Raw genomic sequence first — 21804 nt, 5'->3', positions numbered from 1 at the left:
TGTGTTTTATCGTAATCTATAGCCTAGGCATAATTGAAACTACAAATTATACGTTCTCTCCTAAGTTCTCAGCTCTTTCTTGGCAGGGTTTCTGCTCATATTAATCCTCTGACTCTCCATGAGGTGTGTGGGGAAGCAGAGCTGAAAACGACAAGGCTTTGACAGACTGATGTATATAACGGATCTGGGTTGTAAAGGAAACGCTGCAAGCAGAGGGACTGTTTGGGAGTGATCCAGGAACTTTGAGCCCCCTAGCCTAAGACCAGAAGAGAGTGATGTCCGCTGTCATGATGTAGGCCATAACAGTGCCAGTTGTGATTTCCTTTTTTTTATTGTACAGTGCAGAGGAGCAAGTACTGGGAGAACTGTAAGTATTGCCGTCGTCCGGCCTACAGCTGCTGCTGAAGCCTGTGTGTCAAAAGCTCCCCGGCCAAGTTGTCAAACAGCTCCATCTCTGAGCTTCTGTTCACCGTGCAGCCGGGAGGTTTAAGTAGGTGACAGGACAAAACCAAACCAAACAACACCAAGCCCAAGAACCAAACCAACAGACCCAATCCCCCCATATAACGCTTATTTATATCCCGTTTCACATGTCCAAATAACTTTCGCTTCAGGACAAGACTTGATGGAGTTACATTTAGATTAAGAATATTGGGGATAACTTGAAATACTGGACGTTAGTGAGAACTTGAGATTGAAGTAAGATGTATTTCTACAACTATAAAATCCTTTTAAAAGGAATCAATTATTTTTAATAGTAGCAGCAGTAGTTGTATTTATTTAGGTTTTTTTTTAAACATTACAAAAATGTATCATATGAGTCCTGTGTCCACTGGCAGGATTGACAGTGTAAGATGTCAGTTGGAAAGTGAACAGAACACATATGTGATCCCCAAAGAGATCAGAGTCACTCTTAACTGAACAAATGGACATGTCTGTGCCGGGGAGAATAAAGCGTATTCACTTTCACACCTACACACCATAGCAGAAGCCCCAGCTCTACTCCCAACTACTGCCTGAAGAACAGTAAAACTGTTCAAATGCTTCCTTGGCTCCGGAGTCTCTCTGCTAGTCCTGGAGAAGACTGTCACCTTTCCTGTCATGCTTCGCTGTACGCAGCCCATTGGCCAGCAGCAGATTTATTTCTCCCTGTCACAGCCAATAGCGTGGCGGAGTGGCTCAGCTCACTGTTTAGTTACAGTGACAAACATGCTGATTGGAGAGGCCCCAGTGATGGATAGCACCTCGCTGGAGAGCAGCAAGAGTTTTTATCGGGTCATAATGGGCCTGACACTGCACAGCCCTTTCTCTCTCTACATCCCCGACAGTGGAGCCCTGCCCCCACGTGTCACACTCAAAAGGTCACAAGTTAACAGGCCAGCCTTTACGGAGCCCGCCAACTCCGAAATTACCTGCTTGGAATCATATTTGTAGACACTCCATCATCCTCATCACAGCTGCGACACCTCTATTCCCTATTTTACCCGTGGCCCTTTTCTCTCCTGTCGCTCCCATCGTTGGTCAAATGGAGAAGAATGGAAACCTGTTTTGTTATTTAAGCAGTGCATTCTCACTCACATTTTGCTGCAGTGACTCTCTCCCTCTCTATTTCTCTCTCGCTCTCTCTTCTGCTGCATTGTATTGGATTCATTTATGTCAATTCAACAGAGAATGCAGCTTGTGGACTGTGTTATGGTTTTGTATTGAGTCATGCTTGAGAAGCTGCCCAATCTGAAAAATATCCACTCTGATTTGTGCAGTATATAGATCTGTTTCTGAAGCCTGTGGCACTCGAGCCGGTAGGGTGTTTTCCATGTCTGAATATATGTCACGACTTCCGCCGAAGTCGGTCCCTCTCCTTGTTTGGGTGGCGTTCGGCGGTCGACATCACCGACCTTCGAGCCATCGCTGATCCATTTTTTCATTTTCCATTGGTTTTGTCTTGTCTTCCATCACACCTGGTTCCAATCCCACCAATTACATGTTGTGTATTTAACCCTCTGTTTCCCCTCATGTCCTTCCCGGTGATTGTTTGTTGTATGTATTGGTGCAAGTTTTGTTCTGGTGTGCGACGGGTTTGCACCCTCTTATTTTATTTTGTATATTTTACGTTTTCTGTGTTTTTGTATATTCATTAAACTCCTCCGTTTATACCAAGTTCACTCTCCTGCGCCCGACTTCCCTGCCACCAGCACGCACCTTTTACAATATACACTGCTCAAAAAAATAAAGGCAACACTTAAAAAACACAATGTAACTCCAAGTCAATCACACTTCTGTGAAATCAAACTGTCCACTTAGGAAGCAACACTGATTGACAATAAATTTCACATGCTGTTGTGCAAATGGAATAGACAAAAGGTGGAAATTATAGGCAATTAGCAAGACACCCCCAATAAAGGAGTGATTCTGCAGGTGGTGACCACAGACCACTTCTCAGTTCCTATGCTTCCTGGCTGATGTTTTGGTCACTTTTGAATGCTGGCGGTGCTTTCACTCTAGTGGTAGCATGAGACGGAGTCTACAACCCACACAAGTGGCTCAGGTAGTGCAGCTCATCCAGGATGGCACATCAATGCGAGCTGTGGCAAGAAGGTTTGCTGTATCTGTCAGCGTAGTGTCCAGAGCATGGAGGCGCTACCAGGAGACAGGCCAGTACATCAGGAGACGTGGAGGAGGCCGTAGGAGGGCAACAACCCAGCAGCAGGACCGCTACCTCCACCTTTGTGCAAGGAGGGGCACTGCCAGAGCCCTGCAAAATGACCTCCAGCAGGCAACAAATGTGCATGTGTCTGCTCAAACGGTCAGAAACAGACTCCATGAGGGTGGTATGAGGGCCCGACGTCCACAGGTGGGGGTTGTGCTTACAGCCCAACACCGTGCAGGACGTTTGGCATTTGCCAGAGAACACCAAGATTGGCAAATTCGCCACTGGCGCCCTGTGCTCTTCACAGATGAAAGCAGGTTCACACTGAGCACATGAGCACATGTGACAGACGTGACAGAGTCTGGAGACGCCGTGGAGAACGTTCTGCTGCCTGCAACATCCTCCAGCATGACCGGTTTGGCGGTGGGTCAGTCATGGTGTGGGGTGGCATTTCTTTGTGGGGCCGCACAGCCCTCCATGTGCTCGCCAGAGGTAGCCTGACTGCCATTAGGTACCGATATGAGATCCTCAGAGCCCTTGTGAGACCATATGCTGACACATGCACATTTGTGGCCTGCTGGAGGTCATTTTGTTTTATTGATGTGTGTGTGCATTATGTGTTTTCATACTGTGTGCATGACTGCGTGTGTCGGGGGGTGCGATGGTGTGTTAGGTAGTTGCATTTGTGCTTGTATATGGGTGCGTGTGCGTGTGCGCGTGCGTGTGTGTATATACAGACACCTGGAGTGTATAGGGTGACCTAAGCCCCTTTGTCACTGGCTGAAAAGGTTCCTCCTGCCCCATGTTTAGATTTCTAAACCCCTCAGGGTGCCATTATCTTATATGCTAATAGAGCTATGCATATTCTGTTAGTGCTGTCAGAGCAAGATACGGGACACACCCAGCAAAGGAGCACTTACAGGCCAATGAGCTCAGCAAGGGGTCCTGCTATTCCTGCATTATCAGTCATCTTCCCATCTCAACGGAGCTCGTGTGCTCCCCTCCCAGCAATGACTCTGGACTGTCCTCCATAATGCTCAGCCCGCCGATCTCTATCACACACACAGACACATACATGCACGTACGCATGCATGTACGAACACACACGCACTACCATAGGGTTGAATATTTTCCCGGTATTTAAAAAAAAATCCATCCCGAGGAAAGAAATCACTTGTCTCCTGGGTAACCCCGGTGTTTACCGCCAAAACCGGAATTGTCATTCTAAAGCATATATAGTAAATATGTCTGGAAATGATTCAAGCTTTTATTGGCTTGAAAATTCAAGCCTGATGCTACCTGAGCCTGATGAGCCATACATTACATACTTTTTATGAGCCCTACATTCAAGACATTTTATGAGCCCAAGCACAAAAAAGCCCAAATGATTGTGTCATTATAATATATAGGCTACTGCATATTACTCAGTAGTTACAACAGAAAGACATTAAAGCTCATAGGTGTAGCTATGCTTTCTAAATAAACGATACAAGCTCCAGTAGACTATTAATATTTTTGAGGGTGGACTGTATTACTGTACTGTATTAAACTGTATTATAAGGCAGAAATCACGCACCTCGTTCAAACCATCAAGCTGCGAGAGAACATGCAAAGATGGTGCAGGAAATGCGGCCTGCAAAGTTATAATTGCAGGCTAGCAGATCGGATTTAATTTGGAAATACACTGAACAAAAATATAAACACAACATGTAAAGTGTTGGTCCCATGTTTCATGAGCTGAAATAAAAGATCCCAGAAATGTTCCATATGCACAAAAAGCTTATTTCTCTCAAATGTTGGGCACAAATTAGTTTACATTCCTGTTAGTGAGCATTCCTCCTTTACCACGATAATCCATCCACCAGATAGGTGTGGCATATCAAAGCTGAATAAACAGCATGAGTCATGATCATTACAAAGGTGCACCTTGTGCTGGGGGCAAATAAAGGCCACTCTTAAATTTGCAGTTTTGTCACACAATACAATGCCACAGATGTCTCAAGTTTTGAGGAAGCGTTCAATTGACATGCTGACTGCAGGAATGTCCACCAGAGCTGTTGCCAGATAACTGAATGTTCATTTCTCTACCATAAGCCACCTCCAATGTCATTTTAGAGAATTTAGCAGTACGCCCATCCCGCCTCAAAACCGCAGACCACATGTAACCACGCCTGCCTAGGACCTGCACATCCGGCTTCAGCACCTGCGGGATCGTTTGAGACCAGCCACCCGGACTGCTGATGAAACTGTGGGTTTGCACAACCAAAACATTTCTGCGCACAAACTTTCAGAAACCATCTCAGGGAAGCTCATCTGCATGCTTGTCGTCCTCACCAGGGTCTTAACCTGACTGCAGTAAATAAATCATGGTTTCAACTGTTCCGGGCAGATGGTGTTGTGTGGTCGTGTGGATGAGCGGTTTGCTGATCTCAACGTTGTGAACAGAGTGCCCCATGGTGGCGGTGGGGTTATGGTATGGGCAGGCATAAGCTACGGACAACAATCCCAATTGCATTTTATCGATGGCAATTTGAATGCACAGAGATACTGTGACGAGATCCCTGAGGCCCATTGTCGTGCCATTCATCCGCCGCCATCACCTCATGTTTCAGCATGATAATGCACAGCCCCATGTCGCAAGGATCTGAACACAATTTCTGGAAGCTGAAAATGTCCCAGTTCTTCCATGGCCTGTATACTCACCAGACATGTCACCCATTGAGCCTGTTTGGGATGCTCTGGATCGACGTGTACGACAGCATTTTCCAGTTCCCACCAATATCCAGCAACTTCACACAGCCATTGAAATGGAGTGGGACAACATTCCACAGGCCACAATCAACAGCCTGATCAACTCTATGAGAAGGAGATGTGTCGCGCTGCACGAGGCAGATGGTGGTCACACCAGATACTGAGGATATCTGTGATGAACATGCATATCTGTATTCCCAGTCATGTGAAATCCATAGATTAGGGCCAAAATTATTTCATTTCAATTGACTCATTTCCTTATATGAACTAAATCTTTGAAATTGTTGCATGTTGTGTTTGTTTTTGTTCAGTGTATGTTAGGGCATGCAGTATGTAGGGTACCTTTCATAATATAATAATAATATTACCTCTAATGTTCTGCAACGTGCCTATTAGCCTATTTCCTATTTTTCTCGCTATTGTTGCTTCATTCCTAACTTGCTTTCAGCAGTTACATGAAATACGTTTCGCTGTCCTTATCTTCATCATTGTAATGACAAGTTTGGATAATGTAGGACTAAAATAATATGCAGACGGCTTTCACTTCTCTTCGAGAAGATTCAACGGTTATTGGTGATGGGTCTAAATAAATAACTGATGTAGCCTACCGCCATCACGCATTCTCTCTTCCTTTCGCGAGTTCTATTGGCTGCTGTATTTAACATTCAGCAAAGAAGAGCTTGCATCCCTCTTCTAATAGTTTATTAGTAGGCTATAACGAACGCACACAAAAAAAATGCCAGCAAGGTATTCTAATCTAGCTTTTCGTCGGACTCTAAGAGCTAATGAGCGTTTTTTAGGCCAGGGGTGCACAGGTGCGTATTGCGCAAGACACAGAGGCTATACACTTATGCATAACCCATCATTCATTAGATATATGGCTAATACTGCATTGAATGTATTACCTGAAAGGGTAAGGCTAGGATATCTATATGAAAATGATTAGATATTTTGAATGGAATTGATGGAGAGATGTAAAGCAACTACATGTACATGCATTGTGGAATGTCCTCCTACTGAGGGGCGCTATCTGCCCCGACCCTGAGCGTTGATTGATCATGCAGATAGCAGAGAGAAAGCCATATAGTAGCCAGATATAGACATCTCATATAATTGAACAGTTCCATTTCATGTCACGCTATTCATAGAGATAATTTATTATCATTTACCTGTTTCTCACAGTTATTTGTCCTGGGAAAAGGGAGTCGGTTTGTCTGATAACCCGTTTCCCGGTACCCAATTGTCATACTTGAGTAAAAGTAAAGATACCTAAATAGATAATGACTCAAGTAAAAGTGAAAGTCAAATATTCTTGGTTTCAAATATACATAAGTCTCAAAAGTAAAGGTAATTGTTAAATTATACATAAGTATTAAAAGTAAAAGTATAAATCATTTCAAATCTCTTATATTAAGCAAACCAGACGGCACAATTTTCTTTTTTTTATCAGACATAATTTACAAATGAAGCTGTTTAGTGAGTCCAGCAAATCAGAGGCAGTAGGGATGACCAGGGGTGTTCTCGTAATACGTTTGGGAATTGGCCCATTTTCCTGTCCTGCTACACATTCAAAATGTAATGAGTACTTTTGGGCGCCAGGGAAGTTGTATGGCGTAAACAGTACATTATTTAAAGTTTTAATGTCACATGCACAAGTACAGTGGAATGCTTTTCTTGCAAGTTTTAACAACAACAATGCAGCAATCAATAACAATGTAATAGAAAGATTTACAAGGTAGAACAAAAACACACAATATATTAAAATGAGACTAACACGATAAAGTAAGTAAGCATACTACAGTACATACAGAGTCAGTTCCAGTACCATATTTACAATGTGCAGGGATACTGGCTCAACAGCGGTAGATGTGTATAGGGGTAAGGTGACTAGAAATCAGGATATATGATAGAGTAGCAGCAGTGTATATGATGATTGTATGTGTGTGTGTGTGTGTGTGTGTGTGTGTGTGTGTGTGTGTGTGTGTGTGTGTGTGTGTGTGTGTGTGTGTGTGTGTGTGTGTGTGTGTGTGTGTGTGTGTGTGTGTGTGTGTGTGTGTGAATCTCAGTATAAATGTATGTGCATATTATGTGTGTGAGCAAATGATGGTGTGAGTGTTTGTGTGTGTGTGTTGGAGTATCAGTATATGTAGTGTGCATAGACAAAAATGCAAAAAAAAGAATAAAATACAAAGGTCAACTCAGGTAGTTCATGTAGCCATTATCTTAGCTATGTACTGTAGATATAGTGCATTCAGAAATGATTCTGACCTCTTGACTTTTTCCACATTTTGTTACGTTACAGCCTTATTCTAAAATGGAATAAATCGTTTATTTCCCTTCATCAATCTACACACAATACCCCATAATGACAAACCAAAAACCTGAAATATCACATTTACATAAGTATTCAGACCCTTTACTTAGTACTTTGTTGAAGCACCTTTGGCAGCAATTACAACCTCGAGACTTCTTGGGTACGACGCTACAAGATATACACACCTGTATTTGGGGAGTTTCTCCCATTGTTCTTTGCAGATCCTATTAGATATTTTCAGGTCTCTCCAGAGATGTCCGATCGGGTTCAAGTCCGGGCTTTTGGCCACTCAAGGACATTCAGAGACTTGTCCCAAAGCCACTCCTGCGTTGTCTTGGCTGTGTGCTTAGGGTCGTTGTCTTGTTGGAAGGTGAACCTTTACCCCAGTCTGAGGTCCTGAGCACTCTGGAGCAGGTTTTCATCAACGATCTCTCTGTACTTTGCTCCGTTCATCTATCCCCCGATCCCACAGCACGATGATGCCACCACCATGCTCCACCGTAGGGATGGTGCCAGGTTTCCTGCAGATGTGATGCTTGGCATTCAAGCCAAAGAGTTCAATCTGGGATTCATCAGACCAGAGAATCTTGTTTCTCATGGTCTGAGATCCTTGATGTGCCTTTTGGCAAACTCCAAGAGGGCTGTCATGTGCCTTTTACTGAGGAGTGGCTTCCGTATGGCCACTCTAACATAAAGGCCTGATTTGTGGAGTGCTGCAGAGATGGTTGGCCTTCTGGAAGGTTCTCCCATCTCCACAGAGGAACTCTGGAGCTCTATCAGAGTGACCATCGGGTTCTTGGTCACCTCCCTGAATGAGGACCTTCTCACTCGATTGCTCAGTTTGGCCGGGAGGCCAGCTCTAGGAAGAGGCTTGGTTGTTCCAAGCTTCTTCCATTTAATAATGATGGAGGCCACTGTGGTCTTGGGGACCTTCAATGCTGCAGACAGTTTTTGGAACATTTCCCCAGATCTGTGCCTAGACACAATCCTGTCTCGAAGCTCTACGGACAATTCCTTCACCCTCATGGGTTGGTTTTTGCTCTGTCATGCACTGTCAACTGTGGGACCTTATAAAGACAGGTTTGTGCCTTTCCAAATCATGTCCAATCAATTTAATTTATCACAGGTGGACTCCAATCAAGTTGTAGAAACATCTCAAGGATGATCAATGGAAACTGGGTGCACTGAAGCTCAATTTCGAGTCTCGTAGCAAAGGGTCTGAATACTCATGTTAATACTTTATTTCTGTTTTAGATTTTTAACAAATTTGCAAGCATTTTGAAAAAAACAGTTTTCGCTTTGTCATTATGGGGTATTGTGATGTAGATTGTTGAGGGAAATTATTTATTTAATCAATTTCAGAATAAGGCTGTACCGTAACAAAATGTGGAAAAGTCAAAGGGTCTGAATACTATCTGAATGCACTGCAGCTATTTAGGGGTCTTATGGCATGGGGATAGAAGCTGTTCAGGAGCCTGTTGGTGTCAGACTTGATGCACTGGTACCGCTTGCCAGTGTGGAAGCATGTGGAAGCAAAGGGAACAGTATGCCTACATACAGACTTGAAATCATTGGCCACTTTAATAAATGGAACACTAGTCACTTTAATAATGCCACTTTAAGAATGTTTACATATCTTGCATTACTCATCTCATATGTATATACTGTATTTTATACCATGTATTGCATCTTGCCTATGCCGCTCAGTCATCGCTCATCCATATATTTATATGTATATATTCTTATTTCATTAGGTAGTTGTTGTGGAATTGTTAGATTACTTGTTAGATATTACTGCACTGTCGGAACTAGAAGCACAAGCATTTCGCCACACTTGCAATAACATCTGCTAACCATGTGTATGTAACCAATAACATTTGATTTGATTGTTAGTTAGCGTCTTTAACGAAGGGCCTTCCCTTCACCCTGCCCGATATAGAGGTCCTGGATGGCAGGGAGCTTGGCCCCAGGGATGCACTGATCTTCCGCACCTCTGCCTTTCCTTTCTTTTTTTCTTCTCTCTCTTTCTCTCCCTGTTGCAGTCCCCCAATAAAGCTGCCCTCCAAATTGGAAAAACATGTTGACTAGGACTGCACACCTCATTTATACATTTTAATTAAAAACCAGTCAAACTCAGATTACATTCCTGGAAGGGGGGGGAGGGACTCTGTTCAGCTGTGTGCAATAATCTTCCTGTCATGTGATTTGCTGGTTCTTTTTGGTGACACCTCTTTCTGTCACCTGGTACGACGTGTTGAGCGCAATACCTAAGGCCCTTTTTAAAACGATTTCATTGATTATTTTTAATCAATTTTATTTTTACACCTTTATGGATAACTTCTACACTTTTACTGTAGCCATGGAGCGTTTGTTTGAGGTTTGTGCCTTGCCACAGTGGAGCAGGTACCTCTGACTGCCCCTCTACCGTACCACATGCTCCGTTCATGATGAAAAGATAAATCACACTGTAAGATAAAAAGACAACTGAATTACGTTCTTCCGAAAAAAAATATCTAATGTTGTTTCTACTTTAAACATTTTATGGAAATGTGGAGGCGATTATTTTAAGGATGGTCTTTTAGATTAATTCGTAAATGAAACTAGCAGAAAGTGTACAGCCCGAAGTAATAGTCTTAATGAGGCATTTAAGCAAAGGGGTCAACGGACTATTATCTAAACGTGGTGATTTTAGATAATGATAGATAATCACAACTCAGAGGGCTTAATTGTGCTAAATTTGTTTGGAATGGGAATTTGCTTTTAATTATTTTTTATTTTATTTTTTATTTAACCTTTATTTAACCAGGAAGGGCTCATTGAGATTTAAAATCTCTTTTTCAAGAGCGTCCTGGCCAAGACGCTCTTGAAAAAGAGATTTTAAATCTCAATGAGCCCTTCCTGGTTAAATTAAGAATGTTAAGAATTAAGAATAAATTAGAGTGTGGATTATGGCTCGCATGTTTGTCACGCCCTGGCCTTAGTATTCTTTGTTTTCTTAATTATTTTAGTTAGGTCAGGGTGTGACATGGGGAATGTATGTGTTTTTTGTAGTGTCTAGGGTGGTTGTAAGGTTTAGGGGGTTTATTAGAGTAGTTGGGTTTATGTTTAGTATAGAAGTCTAGCTGTGTCTATGGTTGAGTGTAGGTATCTAGGAAAGTCTATGGTTGCCTGAATTGGGTCTCAATTAGAGACAGCTGGTTATTGTTGTCTCTGATTGGGAGCCATATTTAAGGCAACCATAGGCTTTAGCTGTTTGTGGGGAATTGTCTATGTCGAAGTGTTTTGTGTCAGCACTTATGTTTGTATAGCTTCACGGTCGTCTATTTTGTTGGTTTGTTTTGGTTTTTCCTTCTTTAAATAAAAAAGAAGATGTACTTTCCACGCGCTGCGCCTTGGTCCTCTCTCAGTCCCTTTGACGATCGTGACAATGTTAAAAGGAGGCTGTCAGGGAAAATGTTTTTTATTTATTTAACCTTTATTTAAACAGGGAGTCACATTGAGATGAACATCTATTTTACAAGAGAGCCCTGTACACATTACAATAAAAACAGAATATAAAAAACATACACATTTGTATAAAACAATCAAATTGTGTATAGCGCAATAAAAAAAAGTACATTTAAAACAAACATTTAATAAAAGCAATCACATTTAACTAAGAGGTCCTCACAAGTCCTCAACTTGCAGCTTCATTAAATAGTACCCGCAAAACACCGGTCTCAACGTCAACAGTGGAGAGGCGACCCCGGGATGCTGGCCTTCTAGGCAGAGTTCCTCTGTCCAGTGTCTGTGTTCTTTTGCCCATCTTAATATTTTCATTTTTTTTGCCAGTCTGATATATGGCTTTTTCTTTGCAACTCTGCCTAGAAGGCCAGTATCCCGGAGTCGCCTCTCCACTGTTGATGTTGAGACTGGTGTTTTGCGGGTACTATTTCATGAAGTTGCCAGAGATCTTCAGTAGTTAAGGCATGAATAGATGTGAGTTATTCTGATTAATACGCATGTAAAGAAATAATGCTTTGCCCAATTAATTAAACAACGTTGCTGCAATACCACACAAAGTAACACACACATTAATATCCCTTCTAAGATATTGCCAGCTTTGCAAACCCGCTAAGCTGTTTCTTGGTCCTTTTTCTGTCTTTGTTCTTGGCCCCCAAAAATGACTTAATTAGCTTAAATAATAGCCAAGCATGTGTGGACTTAATCCCTTGGCCAAAGCCCTGGCTTTAATGTTTTCCTTGTCATTCACCGGTACCGTAAAAAACATGTTCCTCTATTCACGTCTAGAGCAAACTTGTTCTCCCCCTCTCTCCGTTGCTCGCTGTAATGAATGAACCAATGGAATGAGCACTACCCGCCGAGTCGAGCCACTGCCACAGACCTCTCCTTTCATTCCATCCTTCTTTTTTTACTTGACTGAAGGGAATTATGATGAATCCACTCCTCCTCTTGCATTACGTCGGCTCTCTCAGAGAGAACAAATTGATCATTTCCTTATTTCATATTCAAAGAACCTGGGCCCTGCGAGCATCAGAAACAGCTGTTGTTTTGTAAGAGATTTTGAGATATTCATGAACGTTTAACCTTTTTTGTCTCGTCCCACAAACTGTGTGATCAAGTAAAAGCACTGGTGAGGAAATAAGGTGAACAATGTCAGTTATCTGACTAACATATATACCTGGAAATGTTTATCCTGCCTTTATGATGTCTTCTGGGATCTCCGTCGGCGCTATTCTATAGTTGGGTGTGTTTTCCAACCCTGTTTTAGGTTTGATGCAATGATTGTGTGAAGTGTCAAAGACAGACAGACCGGGCCTCATAAAGACTCTTCCATCACAAGTAATACAGCAAAAATACTCATTTCAAGGTGGAAACTGCAATGGCCCATAATGGCTTCCACCAAAAATGAGAAGAAGAGTGTACAAAACATTAGGAACACCTTCCTAATAATGAGTTGCACCACCTTTTGCCCTCAGAACAGCCTCAATTCATCGGGGCATGGACTACAAGGTGTAGAAAACGTTCCACAAGGATGCTGGCCCATATTGACCTCAATGCTTCCCACATTCAAATTGGCTAGATGTCATTTGGGTGGTGGACCATTCTTGATACACACAGGAAACTGTTGAGTGTGAAAAACCCAGCAGCATTGCAGTTCTTGACACACCCAAACTGGCACCTACTACCATATTACGTTCAAAGGCATTTCAATATTTTGTCTTGCCCATTCACCCTCTGAATGGCACACATCTCAATTGTCTCAAGGCATACAAATATGTGTTTGACCTTTTCTCCTCCCCTTCATCTAGACTAATTGAAGGTGACATCAATAAGGGATCATAGCTTTCACCTGGATTCACCTGGTCAGTGTAATGCTTTGTACGCTCAGTGTATATAACCCACTCTGCTTTGCGCTCCCTCTCCCACAATGCTGTGGGGCTGAGCCAGGCTAGATTTGACATTTACAGACAACATCTCTTCCAGGGGAAAGTTGTTTCCCGAACATTTCTAATGGACCACTATAAATCTTTTCAATTGTAAATCAATAAATAGTTAATACAATAATCGGAATCTTTATAAATATTTAAGTGAGTTGATAGAGAGAGTGGTGTGGGGGTGGGGGAGAGAGCATTTTAACTCCTTAGAGTTAACATCGTAAAACATGATAAAATATTACTTAGTGTAATCCCTTCCAGGTTCATATTCATTGCTGTGGTTGTGTGTGTCAGCCCCCTAGATGTGATTCTGTATGTGTGTCTCACTCACTCACTCACTCACTCACTCACTCACTCACTCACTCACTCACTCACTCACTCACTCACTCACTCACTCACTCACTCACTCACTCACTCACTCACTCACTCACTCACTCACTCACTCACTCACTCTCTCTCTCTCACTCTCTCACTCTCTCACTCACTCACTCACTCACTCACTCACTCACACATACACTCTCCTCTCTTTCTATCTCTTATTCTATCTCTGTCATCCTCCTCTCTCTCTCTGTGGCTGCTTCAAGGAGACCCGAGACGTCCTCTCTTATCCCTGGCTGCCAGCCTTAGGATGAGGACATGGGCCGGTTGCTGTTCATTACCCTTCTGTCCCCTCCTCTCATCTCGTAATGAGCCATGCTCTCATAATGAATCTAATTAAGGGGGTGGGGCACTCCTCCACCCCTCCCCTCACCCCCCTCCCAGCTCTGATACCGGTGACACCACACATATTCCTTCCCGAGGTGCCGGGCAATTAGGCTGAGCGCCACCGCCGCTTTGTCATAGCCAGCACATAATACCCTGAGAGCATGCCCGGAGATAACAGACGACAACCAGACTCGTTTTAACATCCCTGTCCCCATCACCACTGCCCTCCCCGGCTCAATGACTGCCAAATGACCTTGACGTCTGGCCTTATGTATCGATGTCACGTGTAGTGGAGATCTGCAGGCGTTGATTTGGCAAGTACAGGACGAGAGGCCGTTTTTGGCTGATCCCTTGGAAAGACACCTCTTTCTTAGTGAGAAAGGCCTGAATCAGTCCCTGATTAGAAGATGAGAATAGAAACCAGACGTGTTTTGGTCCTCCAGGACCAACATTGAACACCCCTGCTATAGTACAACTCAAATGCTGCAATGTAGCGATGGGTAAACTGCCTCCTTGGGCCCAGGTAAGTAGTCTATGCTACACTGATACTGATATAGGATACAGTATCAAGACCAGGCTGTGGATCTCCAGGTGGTGTTTCCTGTAGCTCATTACAGCTTTGCACCTCGTTGTTATGGCTTGTAAACCATCCAGATGACTCCTCAGGCGGCAACACATTAGCCATTGTTTGCATCACGGGGCGAATTAACCCAGGAAGGCTCTCTCTCTCTTTCTGTCTCTGTCTCGTTCGCACACATGCACGCACACACACCATACACACCCACTGTATTTAAATACACCAACACCAATGCTCAAGAGGAAATCTGCCAAACCTAATTTGGGGGTGGGGTGGTACAGCAAAACTTTGGCACAGGGTAACTTTCATACACTAATTGCACTAGTCTGCACAAGAGTGACAGATCGCAAATGTGTGTTCGCTTGCATTGAATGACCATGGGGTAACTACTACAATTATTGTGCAATGAAATCTGAGATCTACCCACAACATGCCACACAATATGGTGAATACATCTTTACATGTTTTTGTCACAGCTTGGCAGTTTTATAGCACTACGTAAGAAATGGAAATCTCATATGGTTTCATATGGAACTGATTAAGGCTTTGTTGGGCAATTCCCCTTGATTTGAACATTACCAGCCTGTGTTGTTTAAGGCTGTGTTTTTCTTTAGACTAACATTGTTGAAAACTGGACGGCGTCGGGGTGGATCAGGAGGTTTCTCATGGAATGAGGTGTGTGTATGTGGTAACGGAGGAGCCACTCGTCCTATTATCAGCCTACCGAGAGAATGTAAAAGTCACACTCAGCCGTTCCTCAAACTGCAGTCGAAGCACCGTGCCGCTGCAACGGGAGGTAGCCAGAAATAATGTGGATTTTCAGCAGATTTTTCAACAGATTTTTGTCTGGTCTGTCAGAGCAGTATGGGCTGCATATCCTGACAAGGTGGCCATTTTAAAGAAAGAGTGTGTCCCAAACAAAACAGTGGTTAATGATTCATGTGGAAATAATGGAAATACAAAGTCTGGCAAACACAAAGGAGGATCAAGATGTGCTGCATTACCGGGGAATATGGTTAAATAATATATTACATGTTTTACATTGGGTTTCTCATTGTGAATACTAAATCACGTGAATAGCTGAGGATGTACAGTGCCAGTCAAAAGTTTGGACACACCTACTCATTCAAGGGTTTTTCTATATTTGGACTATTTTCTACATTGTAGAATAATAATCAAAACTATGAAATAACACATAGCACATAGCACATAGAATCATAAAGTAACCAAAAAATATCCCAAATTTGGACTCATCAGACCAAAGGACAGATTTCCACCTAATGTCCATTGCTCGTGTTTCTTGGCCCAAGCAAGTCTCTTCTTATTATTGGTGTCCTTTGGTAAAGGTTTCTTTGCAGCAATTTGACCATGAAGGCCTGATTCACGCAGTCTCCTCTGAACAGTTGATGTTGAGATGTGTCTGTTGCTTGAACTCTGTGAAGCATTTATTTGGGCAGCAATTTCTGAGGCTGGTAACACTAATGAACTTATCCTCTGCAGCAGAGGTAACTCTGGGTCTTCCTTTCCTGTGGCGGTCCTCATGAGAGCCAGTTTCATCATAGCGATTTATGTTTTTTTGCCACAATAGAATTTACTAAGCAGGTTATGCTGTCCTATAGAATTTCCCTCAAAACAAAAGTTTATCAAAAATCTGACAACCACCCTTACATTTATTTTACATTTACCAATGGTGACCTTGGATTTCAGGTGCTCTGTTTTGCCCAATTCCAATCAAGCAAAACCACGATTTGACATATAATTGATTCCTCATGAAACCCAGACAACAAAATACCATGATTTGGGGGATTTTCACAAAATGTAATACTTAGAATGGTACTTTGGAGGAAGGATTGTTGACAAAAGGGTATTTGACATTTGTATCTAAAAGCATAATTGAGAAATAATCAAGTGTGCAACTTTCACTTGGAACGGGAGGGAGGGAACATATCACCCCAACACGCCCCAACATGGCTCCAAATCAATCATCAAGTTTGCAGACGACACAACAGTAGTAGGCTTGATTACCAATAACGACGATACAGCCTATAGGGAGGAGGTGAGGTCACTCAGAGTGTAGTGTCAGGAAAACAACTTCTCACTCAACGTCAACAAAATAAAGGACATGATCGTGGACTTCAGGAAACAGCAGAGGGAGCACCCCCCTATCCACATCGACTGTACAGCAGTGGAGAAGGTGGACAGTTTCAAGTTCCTCGGCGTACACATCACGGACACACTGAAATGGTCCACCCACACAGACAGCATGGTGAAGAAGGCGCAACAGGCGCAACAGCGCCTCTTCAACCTCAAGAGGCTGAAGAAATTTGGCTTTGTCACCTAAAACCCTCACAAACTTTTTTGCACAATCGAGAGCATTCTGTCGGGCTGTATCACCGCCTGGTACGGCAACTGCAACGCCCACAACCGCAGGGCTCACCAGAGTGAGGTGCGGTCTGCCCAACACATTACTGGGGGCAAACTACCAGCCCTCCAGGACACCTACAACACCCGATGTCACAGGAAGGCCAAAAATATCATCAAGGTCAACAACCACTCGAGCCACTGCCTGTTCACCCCGCTATCATCCAGTAGGCGAGGTCAGTACAGGTGCATCAAAGCCGGGACCGAGAGACTTAAGATAGGTTTTATGTCATGGCCATCAGACTGTTAAACAGCCATCACTAACACAGAGAGGCTGGTGTCTACATTTAATAATTTTTAATACTTTAATAAATGGATCACTAGTCACTTTAATAATGCCACTTTAATAATGTTTACATATCTTGCATTACTCATCTTTGTCACGTCCTGACCATGGAGAGCCCTCGGTTCTCTATGGTGTTTAGGTCAGAGCGTGACTAGGGGGGTGTTCTAGTCATTCTATTTCTATGTTGGTGGGTTGTATGGTTCCCAATTAGAGGCAGCTGGTAATCGTTGCCTCTAATTGGGGATCATATTTAGGAAGCCCTTTCTCCCACCTGCTTTGTGGGATATTGTGTTTTGTGTGTGTGTATGTAGCACCACTGATGTCACGTTTTTGTTGTTGGTTTATTGTTTATGTTTGAAATTTCACCGTAATAAAGATGTGGAACTCTACACATGCTGCGCCTTGGTCCGTCCATTATCAAGAACGTGACAATCTCATATGTATATACTGTATCTTATACCATCTATTGCATCTTGTCTATGCCGCTCTGTCATTGCTCATCTATATATTTATATGTATATATTCTTATTCCATTCCTTTACTTAGATTTGTGTGTATTAGGTAGTTGTCGTGGAATTGTTAGATTACATGTTAGATATTGCTGCACTGTTGGAACTGGAAGCACAAGCATTTCGCTACACTCGCAATAACATCTGTTGACCATGTGTATGCGACCAATAAAATGTAATATGATTTGAAATAGCATTTTTTCCCCCCTCCCAATATTATCATTGGTCTTGTGATAAAAAACGAGGCAACTGTGTGCTTTAGGACCATGCGGCTGTTTCCAAGCGGTAGGCTGTTTGGAGTGGATAAGTAATAATAATAATTGTGCCCCCCCCACTTCTAAAACCAAAGTTAAGCCCCTGGAAAAAATGTGTCATACTTGGCATATTTCTGACATTTTGGCCTTACCCAGTCCTCCTTTAAGTGTTTCATCTGTAGGTGCTACAGTCCTCCTTTTAAAGCTTCATAGTGCTTCATCTGTAGGTACTACAGTCCTCCTTTTTAAGCTTCATAGTGCTTCATCTGTAGGTGCTACAGTCCTCCTTTAAGGCTTCATAATGTTTCATCTGTTGGTGCTACAGTCCTCCTTTAAGGCTTCATAGTGTTTCATCTGTAGGTACTACAGTCCTCCTTTAAGGCTTCATAGTGTTTCATCTGTTGGTGCTACAGTCCTCCTTTAAGGCTTCATAGTGTTTCATCTGTAGGTACTACAGTCCTCCTTTAAGGCTTCATAGTGTTTCATCTGTAGGTACTACAGTCCTCCTTTAAGGCTTCATAGTGTTTCATCTGTTGGTGCTACAGTCCTCCTTTAAGGCTTCATAGTGTTTCATCTGTAGGTACTACAGTCCTCCTTTAAGGCTTCATAGTGTTTCATCTGTAGGTACTACAGTCCTCCTTTAAGGCTTCATAGTGTTTCATCTGTAGGTGCTACAGTCCTCCTTTAAGGCAGAAATGGGTGTCATATGAAGCTTTACGGCTTGCTCTAGAATATGAGTAGTATTTGGATTTCAATAATAATTGTCTTACATTAATTTATGAATATTGAATAATATAAACATTATGTTTGGCAAACGTTTCAATATATTGTTGAACATAACACACTCTACAGGCATATCAAAGTTCCTGAGTGGGTTTTCTGATGGTTTATAAGCTTTGGCCTATTTTAGACAGAGAAATTGCACTAGTAGGCAATGTAACCAATCACTAGTAGGCAATGTACCATTCCCTCTGTTGATAATGCTTACAAATGGATCATAACTCTAAAAGTTGCAGAGATCCTACTGTGGAACTTTAATATGCCCGGTAGACTAAAAATCCCCCAAATCTTGGAATTATTTTACTGTGTTTAGAGAGGAATCACTCACACATGATAAGTATTCAGCAGCACTGTCAATGAGGAACATTTAGGGAGGTGAAATCCTTCACGCTGCCTGGACAGAGGACAAAACTAAAGCCACTGCACCATGTTTTAGTGTCTGGACATACAGACACTTAGCCAGGTTGTGACTCAGGGCAGTGGCATTGTGGACAAGCCGTCTCCTCTATGACTCAGCCAGTGTAATTGTTTGATACAGGCCGGCTTTCTCAAACCGGGCTCTCTCCCACATGAAGAAATAGTACAGTTTACTGTAGAATAGTACAGTACTTACTATAGAATACTATACTACACACTGTAGTGTCCCTCGATCATGTGTAATACTGACTATAGAATGTTGTAGTATACTGTAGAATACTACAGTAAACTACAGTATTATCTGCAACAACAAAACACTGTACTAAATACCACAGTAATGTTCGCAAAAACACTAAAGTCCGCAAAACACTACACTTTTTTAACTATAGTAAATAGTACAGTATTCAATGTGCATATACCCTGCCCATTCCCCTCCCCCATATCACAATCTGTGCCACCCATAAGTGAGAATCCTACATGCCAAGTATAGACCATATTGTATTCCTTACAGGTTACGGAGAAGAACAGATGTTCCAAACTATCTGTTCAGACCCCAGTCCAACCAACCAACCAACCAACCAACCAACCAACCAACCAACCAACCAACCAACCAACCAACCAACCAACCAACCAACCAACCAACCAACCAACCAACCAACCAACCAACCAACAACCAACCAACCAACCAACCAACCAACCAACCAACCAACCAACCAACCAACCAACCAACCAACCAACCAACCAACCAACCAACCAACCAACCAACCAACCAACCAACCAACCAACCAACCAACCAACCAACCAACCAACCAACCAACCAACCAACCAACCAACCAACCAACCAACCAACCAACCAACCAACCAACCAACCAACCAACCAACCAACCAACCAACCACTTCTATGTCAAAGATAATAAAACAAAAACACTATACTAAATACGACAGTAATGTCTACAGAATTACAGTAAAGTCTGTAAAAACACGACAGTGAATAGTATAGTATTTATACCATAGCATACTATAGTATTTTTTCATGTGGGCTGTGACTGATTTAATTTATTTTGTAAGCCTATTTAATTATTCTGAATTGTATTATTTTCTTTATTCTGCAATTGCGATGTTGGTAACATAGGTTTTTTTTGTCAGTAACTTCAATTCAATGCATGAAATGTGCTTTAAAATAAAGTTACAATTACTATTGTACTTCTCAACACAGCCGGCCAGGAGTGGAGTTTGAGGCCCCGACAGTAGGTGGAGCCAGTCAATAATAAGAGCTGGCTGGAGGAGTCAGAGAAGGGTTTATAGGAGTGGTGTGGGAATGGGATACAATAGTCTAGTGGATGTGACCAAAGTGAACAACTGACCCATATTAGTGACTTTATTATCTTGGCATCAGTGCACTGCGCTCTAGCACAGTGATCGCAATACATCAGCAGCCAGCAAGCACATTTTATTGCACAAACAATTTTGTCTGCACTCCTCCTACTATGTCCAGTTTTCATTGAAAACGACAGTGCGTGCAGTGTAAGAGCCAACTTAGCCAAGCTGTGTTTCAGGATGTTCAACTGCTGATAAAATCTACTTGGCTAATTGGCGAGCCTCCAAAGAGTAACGGGCCAAACATCTTTTCATCAGATGCCCTGACTGTCTCCCTTACAGAAGAGTGGTTAGCAACGAAACCAAACACAAAGCTGCATGGGTTCGGCGAAAGGCCTCTGCGGTTCCGTATCCACCATGTATCTGGCCTCTCTCAACCCCACGTGATTTTCATAAACGTCTTCCGCTCTGGTCTTTTTTTACGTTTTAATTTAGCTTGACTCTCTTGCTCGGTTGTACATGTATCTGCCAGGCGACTGATGAGGTTCACTGGAGTGTTAACGAAACTCACGGAAGTTTAAACAGGAGCCAATAACGGAAGGACTTCAAAGCCACTACCTCAGGGGCCCGCTGGTGACAATAGCCCAGGGACCTGTGTCATTGGGCCTAATAGCTGATCTACAGTATCACTGCAGTTTTAACTGATCAAGAGGCTAACAGTGCAGCAGGGCCAGGTTGAAAGCCATTGTCTGACACACTTTGTTCTCTTTTTTTCTAAAGACTGAAAGGTGTTTTAAACATTTACATTATAGAACTTTGCTTGTGCCATATCAATTGAGAGACCTTGCAATCACACCCATATTTCCTTACGTGTTTGCATGGGAAACTACAAACATGAAATGTAGACGTAAGTGTCTTAGGAAGGTGAAAACTCACCACGTATCACCATTTTTTTGTCTAGGCAGACAAATGTAAGTTGAAGAAGAAACACATTTTTATTTATTTATTATTTTTTATTATTTCACCTTTATTTAACCAGGTAGGCTAGTTGAGAACAAGTTCTCATTTTCAACTGCGACCTGGCCAAGATAAAGCAAAGCAGTTCGACACATACAACAACACAGAGTTACACATGGAATAAACAAACATACAGTCAATAATACAGTAGAAAACGTTGATATACAGTGTGTGCAAATGAGGTAAGATAAGAGAGGTAAGGCAATAAACAGGCCATGGTGGCGAAGTAATTACAATATACCAATTAAACACTGGAGTGATAGATGTGCAGAAGATGAATGTGCAAGTAGAGATACTGAGGTGCAAAGGAGCAAGATAAATAAATAAACACAGTATTGGGATGAGGTAGTTGGATGGGCTATTTACAGATG

The sequence above is a fragment of the Salvelinus namaycush genome, chromosome 16 (assembly GCF_016432855.1).
Source record: "Salvelinus namaycush isolate Seneca chromosome 16, SaNama_1.0, whole genome shotgun sequence".
NCBI lineage: Eukaryota > Metazoa > Chordata > Actinopteri > Salmoniformes > Salmonidae > Salvelinus > Salvelinus namaycush.
This window is presented reverse-complemented; position numbering follows the sequence as displayed.